This window comes from Bubalus bubalis, chromosome 2 (assembly GCF_019923935.1).
Source record: "Bubalus bubalis isolate 160015118507 breed Murrah chromosome 2, NDDB_SH_1, whole genome shotgun sequence".
In the NCBI taxonomy this organism is placed as follows: Eukaryota; Metazoa; Chordata; class Mammalia; order Artiodactyla; family Bovidae; genus Bubalus; species Bubalus bubalis.
This window is the reverse complement of record NC_059158.1, coordinates 80,548,423-80,570,622: the sequence shown is the minus strand read 5'-3', so window position 1 is coordinate 80,570,622 and position 22,200 is coordinate 80,548,423. Positions and strand designations below refer to the sequence as shown.

Below are 22,200 nucleotides of genomic sequence, written 5' to 3'. Positions count from 1 at the left end.
AAGATCTTCACGACACAGATAATCACTATGGTGTGATCATTGACCTAGAGTCAGACATTCTGGAACATGAAGTCAAGTGGGCCTTAGAAAGCATCACTACGAACAAAGCTAGTGGAGGTGATGGAATTCCAGTGGAGCTATTTCAAATCCTGAAAGATGATGCTGTGAAAGTGCTACACTCAATATGCCAGCAAATTTGGAAAACTCAGCAGAGGCCACGGGACTGGAAAAGGTCAGTTTTCATTCCAATCCCAAAGAAAGGCAATGACAAAGAATGCTCAAACTACCGCACAATTGCACTCATCTCACATGCTAGTCAAGTAATGCTCAAAATTCTCCAAGCCAGGCTCCAGCAATACATGAACCATGAACTTCCTGATGTTCAAACTGGTTTTAGAAAAGGCGGAGGAACCAGAGATCAAATTGCCAACATCCGCTGGATCATCGAAAAAGCAAGAGAGTTCCAGAAAAACATCTATTTCTGCTTTACTGACTATGCTAAAGCCTTTGACTATGTGGATCACCATAAACTGTGGAAAATTCTAAAAGAGATGGGAATACCAGACCACCTGACCTGACTCTTGAGAAATCGGTATGCAGGTCAGGAAGCAACAGTTAGAACTGGACATGGAACAAGACTGTTTGCAAATAGGAAAAAGAGTACGTCAAGGCTGTATATTGTCACCCTGCTTATTTAACTTATATGCAGAGTACATTATGAGAAACGCTAGGCTGGAAGAAGCACAAGTTGGAATCAAGATTGCCGGGAGAAATATCAATAACCTCAGATATGCAGATGACACCACCCTTATGGCAGAAAGTGAAGAAAAACTAAAAAGCCTCTTGATGAAAGTGAAAGAGGAGAGTGAGAAAGTTGGCTTAAAGCTCAACATTCAGAAAACAAAGATCATGGCATCCGGTCCCATCCCTTCATGGGAAATAGATGGGGAAACAGTGTCAGACTCTATTTTTTTGTGCTCCAAAATCACTGCAGATGGTGACTGCAGCCATGAAATTAAAAAATGCTTACTCCTTGGAAGGAAAGTTATGACCAACCTAGATAGCATATTCAAAAGCAGAGACATTACTTTGCCAACAAAGGTTCATCCTGTGGTCATGTATGGTTGTGAGAGTTGGACTGTGAAGAAGGCTGAGCACCGAAGAATTGATGCTTTTGAACTGTGGTGTTGGAGAAGACTCTTGAGAGTCCCTTGGACTGCAAGGAGATCCAACCAGTCCATTCTGAAGGAGATTAGCCCTGGGATTTCTTTGGAAGGAATGATGCTAAAGCTGAAACTCCAGTACTTTGGCCACCTCATGCGAAGAGCTGACTCATTGGAAAAGACTCTGATGCTGGGAGGGATTGGGGGCAGGAGGAGAAGGGGACGACAGAGGATAAGATGGCTGGATGGCATCACTGACTCGATGGACGTGAGACTGAGTGAATTCCGGGAGTTGGTGATGGATGGGGAGGCCTGGTGTGCTGCGATTCATGGTGTTGCAAAGAGTCGGACACAACTGAGCGACTGAACTGAACTGAACTGATACTCAGAATGCCTCCTTCTCAGGGTGAAGACACCCCATTCCCAGAAGCCCTCAGCAGATCTTCTTTCAAGTCTCACAGTCAGGATTAAATCAAATGTGCCTGCCTAACCTAATCACTGACAGGAAATGAGGCCACCATGGAGCAGCTCAGTTCAGTGACTCATTTGAAGCTAGAATCTGCCTTTCTAGCTGCTAGTATGTGAAGGGTACAGAAGGGAGCAAAATCCTTTTACTAAGGAAAAGTCCAAAAAGAATGGGGACCAGGTAGGAACTAACATTGTCTGCTGCTAAGGAGATGATTAGTTTGGCTTTTCTTCCAATCTAGTTGTAGAGGCAAGATGTATAGGGGAAAGACAAACTATAAAAGTAAGGTGGTAAGTAAAATTTCTCCAGTATAAATAACCTAAATGATCAATGTTTTGAAGACTCCAAGGATAAAGCAGATATCCTCTATCATTTATTTTTAGAAATGAAGAATTTAACTCCCAACCTGATGTTTGACCTGCATGGCATCAAGTTGACAGACATCTGAATGATGGATATTCATTCATCTTTTTTTTTAATGTTAGTACTTTATAGGCTACAAACTGTCTCTGTCTCTCTCAATTCTTTGAACTTCTTTCCTCTTTTAAGTACGGTTTCTTCACTCTCATCCCACTAGGGGAAAGGTGAAGAGATCAGCCTTAGACTTTACCTCTTAGCTGATTCCCTTTTTACTTCAAAACCAGCCTGTTTTTCAAGTGAGATTTTCCCCAAATTTGAAAATTCTCCGCCATAGATATTTCAGTAGGAAGATGGAGCCTCAGTGGGCATGTTATGCAATTTTTGCTGTGTCAAATGCCCATCCTCCTCATATTCTGGAGGTCTGTCTCTAACTGCTGAGAAATATTTCTAATCTTCTTGAAACAGAAATTTGCTCTCCTATGTTTGTTGCTCATCCATCTCAATGATTTTTTTCAGCTCTATTATCACTGAATAAACTAAAACTTTGCAGTGAGCCTAATGAATGTATGTCTTATTCAGATAAATCTGGTTGAATTTGATGTTTTTAATAAATAAACATACATGCTAGAATACATTGCCTCAGTTAATAAAGTTAAAGAAAACTTTTTTTTTCTGTTGATTTACCATTGCATTAAAAAAAAAAAAGAAAACTAGTAGGAGTACCAGCTCCTTTGTTATACCCTGTGTAACATTAACCAGAGCATTTAATAAACTATATGTTGCAAATTTTCTCATTAGCAGGCACCCAATTTAACTGGTAGTTTAAGATTTTGAGCTTCTCTAAATAAGCCAACAGAAAAAATAAATAAGCAAAAAGCTTTCTTGTATAGCAGTTATTTTCCTCAACCTTGAAGTTTATCCATAAGGCACTTAGTAAGGCCCCTTTGATATAACAGAAAGGTCAACTTCATTGCCACTGTTTTTCTAACATGCTATTTGTTGGACAAATCCTTTTTATTTCTCTCTTTTAAAAAGTTTAAGAGGGAATTCACTAATGTGATCAACTGTGGACTTTCATCCTGGCCACCCAGTTCCACAAAGTCAAAATGATCAAAGACTCTGCTGTTTCGCACCTTGCTTTCATCTCATGGCTTCCAGGGAAGATGGAAGGTAAACAGTCTCACAGAGCTCCAATTATGAATATCAAGATAAAGAGGAGATGGCTTTCCTTTTCCACCTTTGAAATTATCTATGGATTGATGTAAAATAGATTTCAGAGCCTCAAGTACTTGCTTGCTCTCTGATTGCAAACAATGGGTTCTGAACAAGAACAAATAAACATGGGAAGTGGAAGGGTAACCCAGTTAAGAGGCAGCCTCAGTGAGCACTGGGATAAGCAGAGCCAGGTTTCCACCATCAAACTCAGCTCTCCTTCGCTTTTCTGAGTATTGTGGTTGAAACTCTACTGGCAAAATGTAATTTGCATTTTCCTAAGAACCTGTGTAGCAGATAGATGGTAAAGAGAATTAAAAGATTATTCAAAGATATCTAAAATCATTAGGAAAGAAACATTCTGATACTATAGTGCTATAGAACAGAAATAAGAAGAAAAAACCAAGGCTCCCTTTTGAAAATTTCAGTTAGGGTGGGGAGGGAGCCTTAAAGAACTCTGTTTTGCATGTGCATTGCTTTCTTTTCATCCTTCTTAGAGTCATTTTGCTTTTTAAGGCTCCATTGCCCATTTATTTGCCTGAATTAACTGAAATAATTTCTTATATCCATCTTAAAAATAATTCCCCCATAAAAGCATTTTTTTCTGTGCTCTATGTTAACATTTGGGATCTTTATTCAAATCTTAGAATCAGTCCACATTATGTCTCTGGAGAATCCTGATTTCTGTCAGCTCATTTCTGTGTTAAGATGGAAGGGCTTCCTATACAAGCAAAGATCCAGGCTGGCTTGTTCTCTCATCGTTCACAGTAAACTAACAGTCCTAACACCTGGTGCTTTAAATTTCAAAGCTTATAGACCATCCATCCACCATGAAGCAGCGTTATAGGAAGCCAGCTCTCCAAGGTTTTTTTCCAAAGAATTAACCTTGACTTGTTGGCGATGCAGATATTTCCAATGCCAGATGAAAGAGTGCTCTGGGGGAAAATGGAGGGCAATGGATCTATCCATGTATTCATATCCTGAGCCATGTGTTTATATCATAATGATCCGCTTCCTTCTGGAACTGCCATCACTAAATTTGTTTTAATATTTGTCCTTGGATTTTATTGGGCTGATTGTATGAAATATGCTTCAGTATTTGGATAGTGGCCATTTTATAATTTAATCTTCTCTCTCCATGTAAAAGCTATTCTAGATTTTAATGTCAAAATAACTTGATCTCCCCTGAAAAATTGGCATGATTATTCTTTCCATTATTTAAATTATGTAACTAATTTGTCACATTTCTCATCTTTGCACTGTCTGCCAGGAAGCTCAAATGCAAATCTAAATAAGCCTCCAACTATTAATAACAGTAACTCTTATGGTTAACTTATCTGATTTCTTATAACATGGGTCTATTTTTCTATTTCTTTTTTGTCTTATGATTGTATCTTTTACTTTATACCCCTAAAACCTTTGCTGGAAAGTGATGGTATTTAAGTAAATTCAACAATTAAAGTGGTTTTCAAAAAATAATTTATTCTAAAATACATGAAGGGTCTTATAAAGAAATTGTAGATTTTTTTCGGTAACCAGATATTTTATCTTTGTCTCTTGAGAACATGTAAAACAGAAGAACCTTATGGATTGTGCCAAACATTAAGCAGAAATTAGTAAAAATAAAGCTTTTTCTCTAGCAAGCATGGTTGATAAAGGAGTTGAAGGAGCATTTTCGAGAGGCCATGGAATAGGATAATCTTGGCAATTTTTTTACATTACCTTAAATATGCCATCATTATAAAATTGATTTATGGTTAGATTGTCTATATTTCTGACTCCCTTATTTGCAATTGGCTTCTTGAGAATATAACCTATGACTTAGTTGTTCCCAATACGTAATACAGTACCTGACTCATAGTAATGAAGTGAAGGTCACTCAATCGTGTCCTGCTCTTTGCAACCCCTTGGGCCATACAGTCCATGAAATTCTCCAGGCCAGAATACTGGAGTGGGCAGCCTTTCTCTTCTCCAGGGGATCTTCCCAAACCAGGGATCAAACCCAGGTCTCCCACATTACAGATGTATTCTAACCAGCTGAGCAACCAGGGAAGCCCAACTCATAGTCGGGCTTCAACAAATATTTTTCGAATGCCACATGAGTTTTTATCTATTTAGAGGCACTCTTATATAAAGAAAAATTTCAAAGGACTTTCCATTTCTATGATTTCAATGAATGCACTCTCATTTACATTGCCATAGACATCTTTTCCCTAATATGGCACTTGATGCAGCCTCTTGATTCTGTAATAATTTTCATTGTGAATGAAACATCCTAGCATTTGTCTCACTGATGATGAAATGTATCAAAACTCTCAAAAGCAGACCATCATTGCAGAAATAAAGGAAAATTACCAAATATATTGGGAAGATTTCTTTTTAATTTACTAACTTTTGCTAAAAGTGATTATCCAGCAAATGTAAAGAGAGAATTTGAACAATTGTTTCCATCCACATCATTAAACCCAATTTTGAGTTTGGAGAAGTCTCGCTTTGTAGAACACTCTAAATGACTCTTTATGGCTCTATTCCTTGTGCTTGGTTCCTGCTCTTGTCAAACTATGAAAAGATTGTAATCTCATTAAGAATTGAGGTGGGGGGAGTTTAAAGCAAATGTTAAAGGGCAATTTAATTACCTTATGAAATCTAAAGTGTGTACGAGACCCGCAGACAGTGGCTCTTAGTTTCAGTACAATTTCTGTTTGACTTCAGTGCAAGTTCTATTAGCCCATTATGTATATACACATGGTGTGCATGTGTAGTTTCTTGCCCTAGAACATACATTTCACCAGAGCAGAGATTTTCATCTGTTTTGTGCACTAATGTGTTCCCAAGTGCCTAGAATAGTGTTAGTCATATCCAGCTCTTTGCAACCCCATGGACTATATTCCACCGTGTTCCTCTAACCATGGAATTCTCCAGGCAAGAATACTGGAAGGTGGCCATTCCCTTCTCCAGGGGATTTTCCCAACCCAGGGATTGAACCCACATCTCCTGCATTGCAGGTGGATTCTTTACCATCTAATCCACCAGGGAAGCCCATAGGCCCAATACAAATCTTTTCCCATTAGACATTTGTTGAATGAAGAGAAAAAGTTCATGCTGAGGGAATGATACCATTTCATGATTAACTCTGTTTCCATCCTGTTGAATTTTCCCCCTTATTTTATTTCATGGACATAAAATCATTGAGACAGGAAGTCCAGAAGGTAAAGCATTGGGCATTAAAGCAGTTTCAAGGGTGGTCGGTGCTAAGCATTCTTGTTTGATGCCTTTTAAAATTTGGAACCTCAAGATTATCTATTCCCATGATCAAACAACCTCTGGAGTCTTTTCTTACCATTACATCAGATGCTTAGGAAGGGAAAAAAGCCACTTGTACCTTCCTTCCCCATGACTCATTATCACTACACCTTATTCACAACCCTCCTGCTAAATCCTCCTCCACAACACAGCAAAACATAAAGATGTATATTTACAAGTTCCAAACTAAAATGCAAGTAGTAAATACACTAAAAATATTATCAGCAACTCAACTTCCCTACCTAACCATAGATCTTTGAGACTGGCATTATTCCTTAGTATTGAAATTTTTTCTGGAAACATTTAAGCTTATTTTTTCACCCTCAAAAAAGAGAAGTTTATGTTGAGTTACCAAAAGGAAGGAGTCTGTTGATCCTTGTCTTTGTGCTTGAGGGTGGGCAGTTCTGTGAAGGAGACCTAATCTTGACAAGTCCTTCTAAACCAGGAAGAGCTTAGATACACAGCTTTTATGCCCTAAACTAGCTAGCGGCCCTCAGCTCATTTAGCTTTAAGAGATGGAGTCTAGAGAAAGCCTTTGCATAAAGGAGGCATGTTCTGGACCTGAATTTAGAAACCGTACATGAAAAACTATTGCAGAAGAGCCACTCACTGAATATATTCATCAAGGGTTGTTTCTATGTGACAAAAATCCATCAAGGAGAAAAAAGGTGAAACAGCCAATTAACCATATGAACAGTGAGTTTATGCACTGGATACTTGACAAAGACTGGAAAAATTGCACAACCTGAGAGTTGATTAGTCGCTAAGTCGGGTCTGACTCTGCGACTCCCTGGTCTGTAGCCCACCCGGCTTCTCTGTCCATGGGGTTTTCCAGGCAGGAAGGAGTACTGGAATGGGTTTCCATTTCCTTCTCCAATATAGATATATTTCTCATACCTATATATATATATATGTATATATATACATGTATATATACATATATATATAGTATGTGTGTATATATGTATATGCATGTGTGTGTGTGTGAAAACAAAGCCAGTTAGTATATATTGGTCCTAAATTTAAAAAAAATCAATCAAAATCACCCCATTTTGTTTTCCTCCCATTGAATGAATAAGGAAAATCTATGTAGATATGACAGATAGAAATGAAAATGTGAGCTTTAGGTTTAAATAATTCACTTCCCCTGTACTATACTTAAAATATCAAGGTTTAATTTATACATAAAATAAAAGCCAGAATCTTTTATTTGTAGTGTTTTATCCACTTCACATATGCATTACTAAAATTGAACTAAATTCCTTAGAGAAAAAATAGAGTGCATCTGCTTTTCATGAAATCTCCCTAAAGGATATAAATGTTTTTATTTGCTACAATGAGCTACCTGAGTGTCATGCCATAATACAACATGACATTACTTAACTTGAGGTAATTTAGCATGGCAGTATTTTTTTGGACAGAATTGAAAATATTTTAGATTAACTTACCATATTAGCAAGTGTTGCATGGAATTTGCTACAGCTTTTTGAATCTAAACGCATTAAGTATCGCATGATTGCATGCATCCCTAACACTGAATACCAGCTCTTGTAGAGTTATTAAGGGCAGAAGTCACCATGGATCAGGCAGCTATAATCTCCTCCTGGTGTAGGACAGACTAGGATTTCACACATGCTCCCTGGGGTATGCCAGCACTTGTTTGGTCGGAGGAGGCGAGACTCAGTCTTCCTCTCTGCACCCATAGGCAGCTGCACAATCAAACCCAGCTGGGTGGGAATATACTGTAGTCCTGTGACCCCCAAACATACGGACATGGTGATATGGAGCTTGCTCACAGTCTTCCCTGGGAGCTCTTAAACTCCACGTGAAGCCTGCAGCCCAGGGCGCAGCATCTGGTAAAGATGTTTGTCAACTTGGGACCAGCCTCCAAAGTTACAGGGAATGAGAAGCAATTCTCTGTTCCTAATGCAAGCCTGGTGCAAGAGAATGGGTGTTTAGGGGACGGAGCCAGCACCTCACTGGTCTTCAAAGAGACTGTTGATCTCATTTTATGTGGTTGCTTTCCTTTTAATTGCTTTCGTGTTTGTTTTAAATTTATTATATTTTTTATTGACGTATAGTTGATTTACAATGTTGTATTAATTTTCTACTGTACAGCAGAGTGATTCAATTATATCTTTTAATTATTTTTAAAAATATAAAAGGAAGACTTGAATTTATGGTTGTTGTAAACAATTTGAACAGCATAGATGTGTAGAGAATAAAAAGAGGGACCTTTGCACCAGCTGCTCACAAGTTCATTCCTTTTCCCAGTGACAATTGCTGTTAATTGTTTTCTGAGTGTTTTATTTTGAGGCTAGATTTAAATATTTAGACTTAATATAACCAAATGGCTTAGTGATTCTTATAATGTGACTCATACATAATTGAAAATCCATTGTATCTATCATATCACCATTACTTTATATCTCTAGTAAGTCCTTATTGTAAGCATTTTTATCAGTAACTCTTGAAATACATTATCTCAGCACATCTACTCCAGAAGAACTCCTTCTTAACATTTAAAATGTTGCAGCTACCTATAGGTAGTTGCTATGTTTTTATTCCATGAAATTAAAAAATAGTAATAACAAAAATTTACAATGAAGTTGACAACACTTTAAAATGAATTAGCATTTTTCTTATGAAAGTATATGTCCACATTTGAAAAAATAATAGTGCCTACATGTACAGGACATTATTTTTTTAGGCTGTAAATGATCACAGACGGATTTTCAGATCAGATCACTTGAGGAAATTAACTCATCATTGCTGACCACATCCACCCACCCCCCCAACATACACATAGAGACACATACACCCAGAGATACACATTCATCCCAGGTTGGGAAATACCAGTATTAAACTATAGAAACTTTTCATCAAGGAGGGAAGTTCACATAAAATGTATCCTTAAAAAATCTCAGTGAAGCAGTTCTGCTCTAAGTGGGTCATTGTTTAATTTTTAGATATTTATATGTTTTGAAGAGCAAGTAGGCTTTCTATTCCAAAATAGCTCAATTATGTTTTGATTGCAACATCTGATTTTTTCCAGAGATCTTGGATCTCAGATACTGTAATCATTTATACATAAGTTGATAATTGCTTTACAAAAATAAAACCTGTCGCTGTGGTGGTGGTACAGTGTGGGCATGTGTGGTGTCTTCTCCCATCCTAGAGATTTCACAGTGTACTTAGCTCTGTTGATTGGCAAAATATGCTGTTTGATTCTGCATGATTGCAGATATCTCCAGTTTTCCAGGTAACAAAGAAGAGGAAATGAGCTGGAGTCTGTGGACCTGGCAGGGCCTTGTCTGGGGGTGGGGAATGGAGTGAGGTCTCGCAGCAGCTCACCCATCTCTTTGACCTTGAGCAGATGTCTTTTGCTCTGCATACTTGGCTTCATTGGCTTCCTGAGCAAAGACCTCGGAAATGAAATAACACTCAGTCCATTTATCCAAAACTCCCCCAAGGGATACACTTTAAAAAAACAATAATAATAAAGTATACTCTGTGTGACCCATTTCCACTCTCATTCCGTCACATGTATCACAGTTCCATGGAGAAGTAAGCCGTTATAGGTATGCATTTAGCCTGATGAAAGAGTTGTATTTTACTTTAATGGAGGCATATTTCACAGATCCCTTTTGTATTTATTATCATTTTTTTCCCCAGGAAAAAAATGTAATATTACAAAGAGTATATATACAGTGGTGATGATTTGTGACTTTCCTCAAAATATCTGTTTTATTTTTCGCTCAAAGAGAAAAGTAGACTGGTTTTTAGAAGCTAGACCAAGAAGGTTTTAATAGAGGGAACAGATGGACTACTTAAGGTACCATATCTTTGGGGCTACTATTACACCGAGTTTAATGAATGTAGGTAGAACCAGGTAATTCTTACGGTAAGTTTCAGCTCTCAAATTGATCATTCCAGCCATCTGTGCACTACAGAGCACATCTTTGTTTACTGCCTAAAGTTTAAGTAACATCCAGCTAAGCTTGCTAAGCCTAGTTGGTCCCACATCCCACCCCACACAAAGGAAACAACGCAGAGACCCAAAGGCAGTTTATCAGATAATTTTTAATGGAATTCCAGAAAACTCTGCACATATTGCCCAAGGTCCTTGATTGCTATCTTGGGGGAAAAACAGTTTCTTTTCCTCATATCTATCTGGTTAAAATGTGCAACTTCCTCCTGGGAAGAAATCAGGCAAAAAAATAACAACACAGGGAGAAAACATGAGGATGTAGCTCACTCATCCTATTCTCAGTGCCAGGGTGGGCTACCTAAACCTTGGACAAGGTCATGGCAACAGAGAACGGCAAGCAGTCCAGGTGATATTGCTGTTAAAGGAGTGAGGCGTTAAGTGGCTTCCAGGACCCTTAGCAGGAGAGTCGAGATCTCAAAACTTGAAAAATAGGGCTTCCCTGGCAGCTCAGTGGTAAAGAATTCACCTACCAATGCAGGAGATACAGGATGAATCCCTAGTCCAGAAAGATTCCACATGCCATGAAGCAGCTGAGCCCATGTACCGCAACTACTGAACCAGTGCTCTAGAGCCCGTGAGCCCCAGTCACTGAGCCCACGCGCCACAACTGCTGAAGCCCACGCAGCTTAGAGCCCTTGCCGGAGCTCCACAACAAGAGGAGCCGCCACAAAGAGAGGCCTCCACACCACACCTAGAGAGTTTCCCTAGTTTCACCACAACTAGAGAAAAGTCTGCAGAGCAACAGAAACCCAGCACAGACAAAAATAAACAAACAGATAGAATTTAAAATAATTTTAAAAAGAAGTGTAAAAAGCTGTTATTGTATACAGTATTTGTTTTTAACTTGAAAAATAATAGCATTAATCAGAGTATTAGAATACCAGGTTGGAAACCGTTGCTGAGCCAAACTTGGGCCCTCTCGCCTGCACACAGTAAATCCAGTCTACTAACACCAAGTGTGGTGAAGTCAAGTGCAGCTTTTACTGTAGGGCGTCATACAAGGAGTCTGGGATAGCTAGTCCTCAAAAAGCCCAAACTCCCCTATTAGTTTTAGCAAAGCTTTTTGTCCCCCCTTATTGAAATATAGTTGATTTATAACATGTTAGTTTCAGATGTACAACAAAATGATTCAGTTGTATATATACATACCATTTTTCAGATTCTTCTCCCTTTTAGGTTACAAAATATTATGTATAATTCTTTGTACTATACAGTAGGTATTTGTTGGCTATCTATTTTATATATAATAGTATGTATATGTTAATCCCAAACTCTAAATTTATTTCCCCTTCTTCTGATTTCTCTCTTCTCTTTTGAATAAAATAAGTTTGTTTTCTATGTCTCTGGGTCTATTTCTGTTTTGCATATATGCTCATTTGTATCATTTTAAAAGATTAAAACAGAATATTACTCAGCCATAAAAAAGAATGAAGTAATGCTGGTTGCAGCCACATGGTTGGTCTTAGAGATTATCATACTAAATGAAGTAAGCCAGACACAGAAAGATAGATATCATATGATTTTTTTTTAAATGTGTAATCTAAAAAAAATTTTTTTTAAAGCATTTGTAAAGGCCAGGTTAGGCAACGGGTGCCCAAGGGTATGTGATCAGCTCAGAGACAATTCTAATTGGTTCATGATGAGGTAACAGGGTAGTATAATAGGAGTTAACATTATCAAATCTTAGGTACCAGTAGGTCTGGGGGCCACATGCTTATGGTGATCAAGTAGTTAATCTCTTTCCCTTGGTGGAAGTTTTAGCATCCATAAAACAATTCAGGAAGTGTGCAGTGGACACTTATTATCTAGGTACATCAGAGAGTAACTAAAGCAAAGGATGTGGAAGAGGTGTCTGTCCAGGAATGCCCCATAGGGCCTGCCCAGTTACAAAGCCACTTCTTATGAACCTATTTCTTGAGTGTCTGATGTTTGTGTTTAGTCTTTCTATGACATCATTAATCTATAGGCTTCCCCCATCTTTGTTTTCCAAAAAGAACTTGTGGGGTTTTTTAACAAGTGTCCTAACTGATACCCTGTTTATTCAAAACATTTCTAAGTGGATTTCTCTCACAGCTTAGCCAAGGCGTGGAAAACACTTTCACAGTGTCAGGTCTAGCTCCCCATTCCTTTCAAAGGTCTAGTGAGGAAAATGTGCTCAGTTTGGAAGTAACAGATGTGCATTTTCCTTTCACATCTACGTATCCATCAGTAAAAACCTGGTGTGAAAACCTAGGGTGAAGCTTTATACTTCCGAGGGAAAAATGCACTTTCCCCATACTGGGCCTGTTGCTTGCCAGGCCACAACTTTAAGTCGTATTGATCGTGGAATATAGAAACCCCCATTGAGTATGATTCAATCAGGGCAAAGGGAACGTCCCACTTCCCACCCTCTGCAGGTGCTGCTGCAAGACCTCCATCATGCCTCTTCCTGGTCCATATGGCTGTGAGTGTCTGCACCACATGTGCCCAGGGATGATGGAGAACCACTGAAGTGAGGAGGAGGATCATTCTCCAGGTGCATGTCAGGTCAAGATGCTACCCTTTGAATTAAAGGATGCTGTAGCTGCTTCAACCGTCTGCAGGGCGTATACTTTAAGCTGTTGGCTTTGTTTTGCTGGGTTTTAATGGTGGTGAAATATTTGTCCAGATGCTGGCCTACTGTCTCATCCATTGTCTCTAGTGGCAGACGCCATACCCATTGCTAAAAATACTGATCTAGAATAAAACGCCTATAGAAAAAGAAGAAGGAAAAAAAAGCAAAGCAATTGCCCACAGATGGGTCATATTCAAGGCTCATTGTTGTTAACCGGCTGTAGACAGTCTGTGTCAAAACCAGAAGACATGTTCAAATTCCACGAGCTTATATGGAATGATTGACTCTGACAGCATTTGCAAGATAGGCAGTGCATAGCCTGAAAAGTCCAGCTAAGGCAGTAGTCGGTTCAGTCAATATGCAAACTTTGCTGAGTTCCTTTGCACATATGCCCTGGACTGTTCTTAATTTTCAGAACCAGCTTTTGCTCTCCATAAATTCAAAGACCTAAAATTGTAGCTAAAAAGTTTAACAGCCAAATTCAAACGGGGATCCATCCCATTGCTTTGTTTTGCCTGTTACAAATTCACTTTCTACCAAAATCATTTGTGAAGTAACTCATTTATATAGACTAACATTTCATAAATAGACATAAATTAGAGCATTTATATTCTTGAAAAGTATCATGAAATTATATCAAACTTTTGAAAGGGTCATAACATATCAGATTTTGGGGAAAGCCATTTGAATTTTCTTCATTGCTCTTTATATCCCCAGGACCTAGTCTGTGAATTGTATATAAAACGAAAATGAAAATATTATTGAACTACTGAAAGATTAACTCAGATGCATTCCAGCTTAAAATCAGGGAAAGATCGGATTGTTTTTAAGGCTCCATACTACATTCCTTCAGCCTCACAGTCTCCCGTTTATTTAACAGAAACGTTGTTGTTTAGTCGCTAAGTCATGTCTGAATCTTTGTGACCCGGTGGACTGTAGCATGCCAAGCTACCCTGTCCTTCACTATCTCCCAGATTTTACTCAAACTCATATGCCTGTTGAGTTGGTGATAGCATCCAACCATCTCATCCTCTGTCACTCTTTTCACCTCTTGCCCTCAGTCTTCTCCAGCATCAGGTGGCCAAAGTATTGGCGCTTCAGCTTCGGCATAAGTCCTTCCAATGGTATTCAGGGTTGATTTCTCTTAGGATTGACTGGTTTAATCTTTTTGCTATTCAAGGGACTCTCAATAGTCTTCTTCAACACCGCAATTCTACAGCATCAGTTCTTCAGTGCTCAGCCTTCTTCATGGTCCAAATCTCACATCTATACATGACTACTGGGAAAACCATAGCTCTAACTATATAGATCTTTGTCGGCAAAGCGGTGTCTCTGCTTCTTAATACGCTGTCTAGGTTTGTCATAGCATTTCTTCCAAGGAGCAAGCGTGTTTTAATTTCATGGCTGTAGTCACCATCTGCCATGATTTTGGAGCCCAAGAAAATCTGTCACCATTTCCATTTTTTCCCCACCTATTTGCCATGAAGTGATGGGTCCTGATGCCATGATCTTAGTCTTTTGAACATTGAAACATTAGTTGAATTCATATTTTTCAGTCAAGGGAAGTTATTGTTCTTATTTATTAATAGTCTGAGCACCTATTTTGAGAGAAAAATGCATTTGATCACACAAAAGACAAAGGCAGTTCCAGTTCCAGGTCTCTCCTCTGTGCTTTAGTAGCTCCATTACTGTACTTTATTGTCTGAATTTTATCTGTCTCTAGAAGGATATGAGTTCCTCTATATTTTCAGCTTCTCCTAGAATACCACAATATAGAAAACATTCAACATAGTTTTGTTGAATGAAACAATGGGTACTATAGGAGAGGAATTAAGTAGCTGATTAGAGAATCCAAACGTGGCTAGGCTGTCTTTCATCTTCGAGCAAGGTGTTGTGTGCACTCCGTCGCTTTAGTCATGTCCGACTCTTGGCTACCCCATGAACTGCAGCCCGCCAGGCTCCCCTGTCCAAGCTGCTGAGAGAGACTAAGTTCCTACCCTGTGGTAGGCCCTGTGCTGAGTTGTATGTCGTCATAGGGCAGTTGTTGGAAACCTCACATCCTGACTGCTTTGATGCCTGTTACAGAAATGGGATCGGTGCTGGAAAATAGATACAGTCAATACTGAGTTACTTTTTCATCCCTGAATTTCAGGATCAGCCACACTTTTCTGACTGTGTCTCCTTAAGTCTAACCCCATGTACTAAAATCATGACAAGTTCTTCTCCATTTGATGGCTAGTGTTTTGTTTTTTCCCTGAATTGGATGCCTACGGGGTGTTTTTGCAATTGCCAAATTGCTAAGAATTAGTGTGGGTATAAAATGTAAGGGGCAAAGCTGAGAAGAGGAGTTTCTCTGTAATCTGTCAAATTCTGAATCTTCCCTTATGGTCTTTCTCTGTTGAGTAAAGGGCTCCAGAGAAGAAAGAACTTTGATACATGTGTAGCTTTGTTCAGAATGGTTCTTTTACATTTTTCTGCTACCCCAGCTAATGGTGAATTCTCTCATACCAACTCTCTGAATTTCCGAAAAACACTGTTATTTGCAAAAAGAAATTGTCTTAGTTCATTTTGTGTGGAATTCCATTTTTAAAAAACTGGAATGATTTTATCCCAAAATCTTTGTGTGGCTTGGCTCATATATTTAAAATCTTCTCCCACCTTATTGGTATACGTGCTAAACTGGCTTTAGAAAAATTTTGTGACTTCATTAAACAAAGACACGGTGTAGTGATTATCTCTCTACTGGTAGGGTTGACATAATTGCAAGTAAAGAAATGGGAGTACTTTAAAATTATGTCTATTTTATTTATTTCTTTTACTGCACTGCAAGGCATGCAGGATTAGTTCCCTGACTAGAAATTGAACATGTGCCCCCTGCTGTGAAAGTGTGGTGTCTTACTCAGTGGACTGCCAGGGAAGTTCCCAAGTATTTTTAAATAAAGTCATTTCCATTGACTTTTTTTCTAAGTATTAGACTTAGGATGTTCTTTGATCATTGTCAGAACTTACTCCTCTGATAAGTCTGTCACTTGGGCCTTGGCAGTCATATCGCCATGTTCTATCTCATAGGAATGATGCCATTTCTATGGGAGCTAGTTGCCTCTCTCCAGAAGGCAAAAATAAAGACCCTGATAATGCAGTGAGACTTGTAATCCTGGGATTAGAATGATACTCTGGGTAGAACAGAGGAGACCTAGCCTAGAGAAGTTATAGCCATCCAGAACCTAACCATCCAAATATAGCCGTCATTCCCTTTATGTAGCATCGTGTGCAATTAAGAACTTATCACGTGGATTTGAGTACTGAGATGTGCATCTCAGTCTTGCTTAACGGAGGTTGAAGATTTGGGAATGGGAAGTGACAGAGCTCTGATTGTTTGCATTAGCCAGGTACTGTGTTGTAAATACTTCACACACACATACCTCCAATTTCAAAGTATCAATATGATGTCATTTACCACGCAGTTGGGAAAAGCTGTGTGAAGCCCGCTCTGCCCAAGTCCAGGGCAGCCAGCTCCAGGACAGTGGACATGTGCTGGCTAACCCCCTGGTTCCCGAGCTCCCTGTGAGCTGGTCTCAGGCTTCTCTGTGACTGCATCACAGTAAACCTCTCCCTCCCCTTCCTCCTTTTCCTCTTATCCCAAAACAGGTGTGGCTTCTGAGAACATGTTCTGATCAGCTTCCCACATGACTGTCTCAAAGTCTGTTTCCCAAGGATTCTACCTGTGACAAGAGAAAAGGAAAATTAGGCTCATTATTGTTGAGAGTAGAGAATGAGAACCCTCTGTTCTTTCTTTTAAATTCATTAACTATTACCTCTTCTTGGTTTCCTCATGAATCACAGAATATATCTTAATAAGCTAATAAATGGGCAGCTCAGTGGTGCTTTCTCTTTTGCTCTGTGGGTCTTTTTTCAAGTCCTTGATTGCAGACAGACCACACACAAACCAGGATCAAATTGTAACCAGATTCTGGCATTAGAAATTCACACTGTAAATTACTTTGCTGCCATAAAGAGGACTGTAGCAAAACTGGAGGAACTAAATCTCATGTCCAAATATTTTATTATCTTATTTGTACTATTCTGTCACTAAAATACTTCATAGCTAACTTTGATGTGGAGACAAAACAAAATGAATGGACTCTTTGGAATAAATGGCATTGGCAAAATTCCTTTTTGCCATGTGAATATAAAAAGAAGAAAAGATATTAATGAGGTGTAATAGAATAATGTACTAGAGTAACTATAATTTTTAGGCCTGGTAAAATTATAACTTAGATTAAAATGTGGGTGACAAAACTGAGTCTAGGCTATTTTCCCAGAAAAACACAACAATTTATATAGTAATTTTCAATTATCTGCCCAAGGAGAAATAGTAATAATGGCAGTTATCCAAAAGAGTAGATAATGAACAAATTCATTTCTATCAGACTTTGAAATATTGTTTTGTATTCTAAAAACATTTGAATGTGGATGCATTTTATATTCTGGAAAGTTGTGTTGACTCTAACTTATATACTGAAATTGTACTTTAGAAATCAGACTAAAGAAAGAAAGTGGCTTATATTTTTCATCTGACTTTGTGTAATGCATTTCTATTTTCTGTATTATTGCTGAGGATAGATATCAACTCTTAGGATAATGTTAACTTTTTCTGAAAGCAGAGAAAATTTGTCTCTGTGTGTTTCCTAGCTTTTATTTTCCCAGAACTGATTTTAATTTAAAAGATACCCTCCTTTCCTGCCCCTGTTTGGCTAAAATTGTTTTTAAAACATTTTCTGTTAAAAAAATTAGAGTTATATCTAAGTAAGACTTAAGGTTTAAATTGAAATATCTGACCCTGAAAAGTTGAATTGGCTGTAATATACATTTTTCACATGTATTTTGGCCCTACCTTTATTAATTTTTGTTCATTAAATACTAATATATAAATAACAGTATACATAAATAAGCTGGTATAGAATCTGGCACATGTTAGCAGTCGGTAGATGCTCATTCCCTATATTTCTTGCTTCCTTCCTTTTCTTCACTCAATACTTTATATAAGATGCTTCATATTAATGCTTCATATACTTTAATAAATGTTTATATCTTATTGTATTAAGTATAAAAAAATCTGTACAAGCAAGGATTTTTGTTAATGGGCTAGAATGAAATCTTCCAGGTCTTATTTTCCCTATGTTGACATTCAATATGTGTTTCCTAAAAGCTACCTCCATGGAACTAGATTTATCAATAATAAGCATATAATCTATTAAGAGCACTAACATTTTAAAGGATAAAAATGAGGGCTGAGGGCAGGCTGAAAATGGACCACATGGTCTCATGTCTTACTCATAGTCATGTAGAACGCTTCTAATCTAGAACTATACATTTTCACCTAAGGCAGAAAGTTACTACACATTGCAGTGTTTTGATTGTTTGCTTTGAGACTCCTTTGCTTTGGTATCTGACTTGATAAGTATTTGATGTTTGAGCAGAGTTAGTTATCTCTTCTTTAAAGATCTGAATAGTATCTTCAATGGAACACTAAGAAGGCACTAGAGTAGTGCATTAAGAAAGTAGCTAGGCTCAGTAGACCTATGTTCAAACACTTGGCTCCACTCCTACCCGGGTGTCATTACACAAGAAGCTGACTCTCCCAAAGTCCTGATTTTCCTTTTTGAAAAGGTGACAACATGAAACAGAGAGTTGGGGTGATGATTACAGATAATAAATGGAAGTAAATTAACATACAGTAGGCATTCAGTAAATACTGACATTAAATACAAATCGTAGCAAACATTTACTGAGTATGTACCTTATCTCAGTACCATTCTAAGCACTTTCTATGCACTGATTCATTTAAACCTCAGTACAATTCTATGATTCAGGTACTGTTGTTATCACTGTTTTTACACATGGAACTTTGAGAGCTTATATCACAATAAGCAGCTAAGTCCATATTTAAACCCATCTCTTGCTCTTAACCATCACACAATACCACGTATCATATAAACAGTGGCTTTTAGCAGAAACTGGAACCAGTAGATGGATCCAATGGGACCCAGTGGCACCTGTGCCCATAACTCTCTCCCACTCTTCACATCTGGCTACACTAAGGGACCATTGTATTTTAGTCACTTGACTTTACCCAGAAATCCTTCCATAATGTGAATGGTGAGGAGAGAAAATTGTACCTCTCATTATGAAGGTTTATAGAAATACAGATTGAGACCCAAGGGTCAGATACCCTAAAGGTAACTTCTGGTTGGCTCCTAGTCTGTTATGTAAAAAAGTCTGATCAGATTCAGCCAGTCTTAGAGTGGTCATGAGTCATAAATAAAAGGGAGAATACTCATACCTAGAAAGCCCAGCTCTGCCACTAATTAGCTGAGTATCATTGCACAGTGGCTTCAACCCTCCGGATCCTTCTTCATCATTGGAAATTAAAGATGTTGCCTTTGATCTTAGATCTCATGGCTACTCAGGAGCTAATCCTAAGCTTCCTGTGGGCTTTGGCTTTAGCCTTCTTTGACCTGCACAAAGTTTTGTTTTGTTTAATTGAATTTTAAAATAAAAATTCCAAAGGTTTCGCATAAAACTCTGTGTTTCTGTCTTCCCTTGAGAACCTGAAGTCATGGCATTATTGAGCCTGATTTTCCTTATGGCATCAATGGAAGATACCAGGCAGACCTGAGCCATGGCTGTGGCCTCAGATGGAATGTGTGTTCACCAGCTGAGCATGGCTCCACCTCTCCCTGATGTCTCAAACCCAGTCTGCTCCCTCACTTACCCTACCTGCCTGGTCTTGTAGGCATATAGGTTTGCAATCCAAGGACCAGCTCTGATGTTTTTTTGATCATTTGTTTATTATTATTTTTTTATTTGATCAACATCTGTTCAGTGCTTACTTACTTGCTTTTCTATGTACTGTATTTATAGCCTAAATACAAAGTTTTCTTTTTATATGATAGCATTCTGCCTTCATTCCCCTGAGCCTGATTAATTTCCAGTGTTTCTAAAGTGTTCTTTCTTCTTCTTATCCACCTAGGTGACTTCAGTTTGCTAAGCAGCAGCTTCTCCTGGCATGAGCCACTGCAGATCTCCTCATCAGACGGGCTGAGACCATCCTATGTGCCCTGCACCTGGAGTAAGGAGAACACAGCAAGGTTGGTCCAACAGGTGGGAGGATACACTGCTCAGTTAGGTAGCTCATCACTGTGGAAAAATAATAGCAATTCTGTACAATCAGAAATCAACATCTAAGAACTAATGGGTACAGAAAAAATTTCATTTTTTTATTAATGTTTACCTATTATGGTTTGTAAAATAACCTTGCCATAAATATCTGCAGGAGGGAAAAATTGATAGCTCAAAAAAGTATCCTTTTTTAAAAGTTCATATTCACAAGTGTCTATGAAACCTTTGACTGATTTTAGTGATGGCCTCTTTTAAGATGAAATTGTAGGGAACTATAAAGAGATGCCTTAGGTGACCTGAGACAATGCCTATTTAAAAATCCATTTCTCCAAGGTCATAGCTAAATGATTCTTAAATTTTCTTTGCTGAGGTAACCTTGTCCCACAGGCAATTGTACTTCAATTATTTCTCATTTCGCTTGAAAATAATAGTATTTCATATAGAAAATGATGGTATAGTTATAAAAAGTATCTAAAATAGGTAACCATAACAATGTTTTTATTTAAAATGATAAAAAGCAAAGACAAATGCTCAGAATATTTCTTTATACACTAACTTTTTGTGGTAAATAACATGCTAAGTTTATAAAAATGATTGCAGCCTTCCTGGAGTATGACTCAGGAAAAGAAGGACCACAGCACCACACTGGCAAGAGGTAACTTGAACCATAATTTTACCTTTCCCACCATCACCTCTATGATGTGGGCCGGTAACTTAATCTCTCTAAACAAACTGTTTCCTGGCACCTGAAGTGAAGAGTTATTTCAAAATGCCTCTTAAATACTGATTGAGTTTGACAGTGAAGCACAACTGTGAGCGGAGGGCAAGGTGACAGCTTTGAACTAATTCTCTACGAGATAATTTGCCAAAAGTAAATTCAACACAATGCACATTCACCATATTCCTTTTTTCTTTTCAGTATTTACAAAGTTTACAGCCGTGTGTACTGAATGTGCTGATTTTTGCCACTTTTGAAGATTCCTGTAAGGATTTAGTTGAGAGTTTTCCAATCGCTAACAGCGTTTGAAATAACACCCAGTTTGTCTTTGTCTCGCCCCCCACCACTGTACAGAGGGAGTATCCCGTGATAAGGGGGGATGGAGAGGTGATAGTCCACAGCCACAAAGGATGGCAACAGAGACGTGACGTTATCACAAGGATTCTCCTAGTTGAAGACAAATGTTAGATTCAGTATTTAAATATATTAGGCTGATTAACTGTTTTTGAGAACTATTTCATGGAATTAGCCTGTTGACATGGTCCTTCCCCTTAGGGATATGGGATGTATGATGTATTTATTCATTCATTCATTCACTCAGCTGTGCCAGTCTTAGTAATGGCATTGTGACATCTTTAGTTGCAGCATTCAAACTCTTTTTTGTGGCATGTGGGATCTAGTTTCCTGACCAGGGATCAAACCCAGGCCCCCTGCATTGGGAGCACGGAGTCCACCACTGGACCGCCAGGGAAGTCCCTCTCTTAGAGATCTTATAGTTCAATGGAGGTAAAACATCTAAAACTAAAACAGAAAGTAAATAAATAATACAGTTACAAATTGGGGAAAGCATTATGGAAAACAAAAGGGATGCTGAGGCAGTGGAGAGTGAGAAACTGCTTCATGGAGTGGTCACAGAGGGTGTGAGAGTCAAGAGAGCAGTTCCCCTCCCTCTCCAGGCACACGATAGGACTGCATTGCCTTAGTCTGCCTGCGGTTCCATGGACCATGGGATCTGGTCTGGCTCATCAGTTGTGCCCAGAAATATGTGTCACTTCCACATCGGAGCATCTAAGTGTTGCTTCTGTAGACCCCTTTCCCTGATGCAGTCTAATAAGTGTTGTGTTCCAAGATGTGGTTGCTCCCTTAGCCTGGATCTTGTGTGACTTCAAGGAACAGAGTTCCTTCAACCAACTCACACGGGCCGTGTAGCAT

General features: G+C 38.5%; 1 protein-coding gene across 7 annotated transcripts in view; it reads left to right on the top strand.

The window, feature by feature from the left end:
• The window catches only part of B3GALT1 (beta-1,3-galactosyltransferase 1), a 570,539-nt gene that overhangs the window by 497,569 nt on the left and 50,770 nt on the right, over window positions 1-22,200 (top strand). For 4 of the 7 annotated variants that reach the window (XM_025261083.3, XM_025261075.3, XM_044934389.2 and 1 more), the window contains one exon: window positions 20,122-20,239. The gene's annotated coding sequence lies outside the window, so the exon portion shown is untranslated. Of the gene's footprint in view, window positions 1-20,121; window positions 20,253-20,870; window positions 20,926-22,200 lie in introns of all 7 variants that reach the window. The other 3 variants (XM_044934380.2, XR_006547559.2, XM_044934383.2) reach the window with 2 other exon arrangements.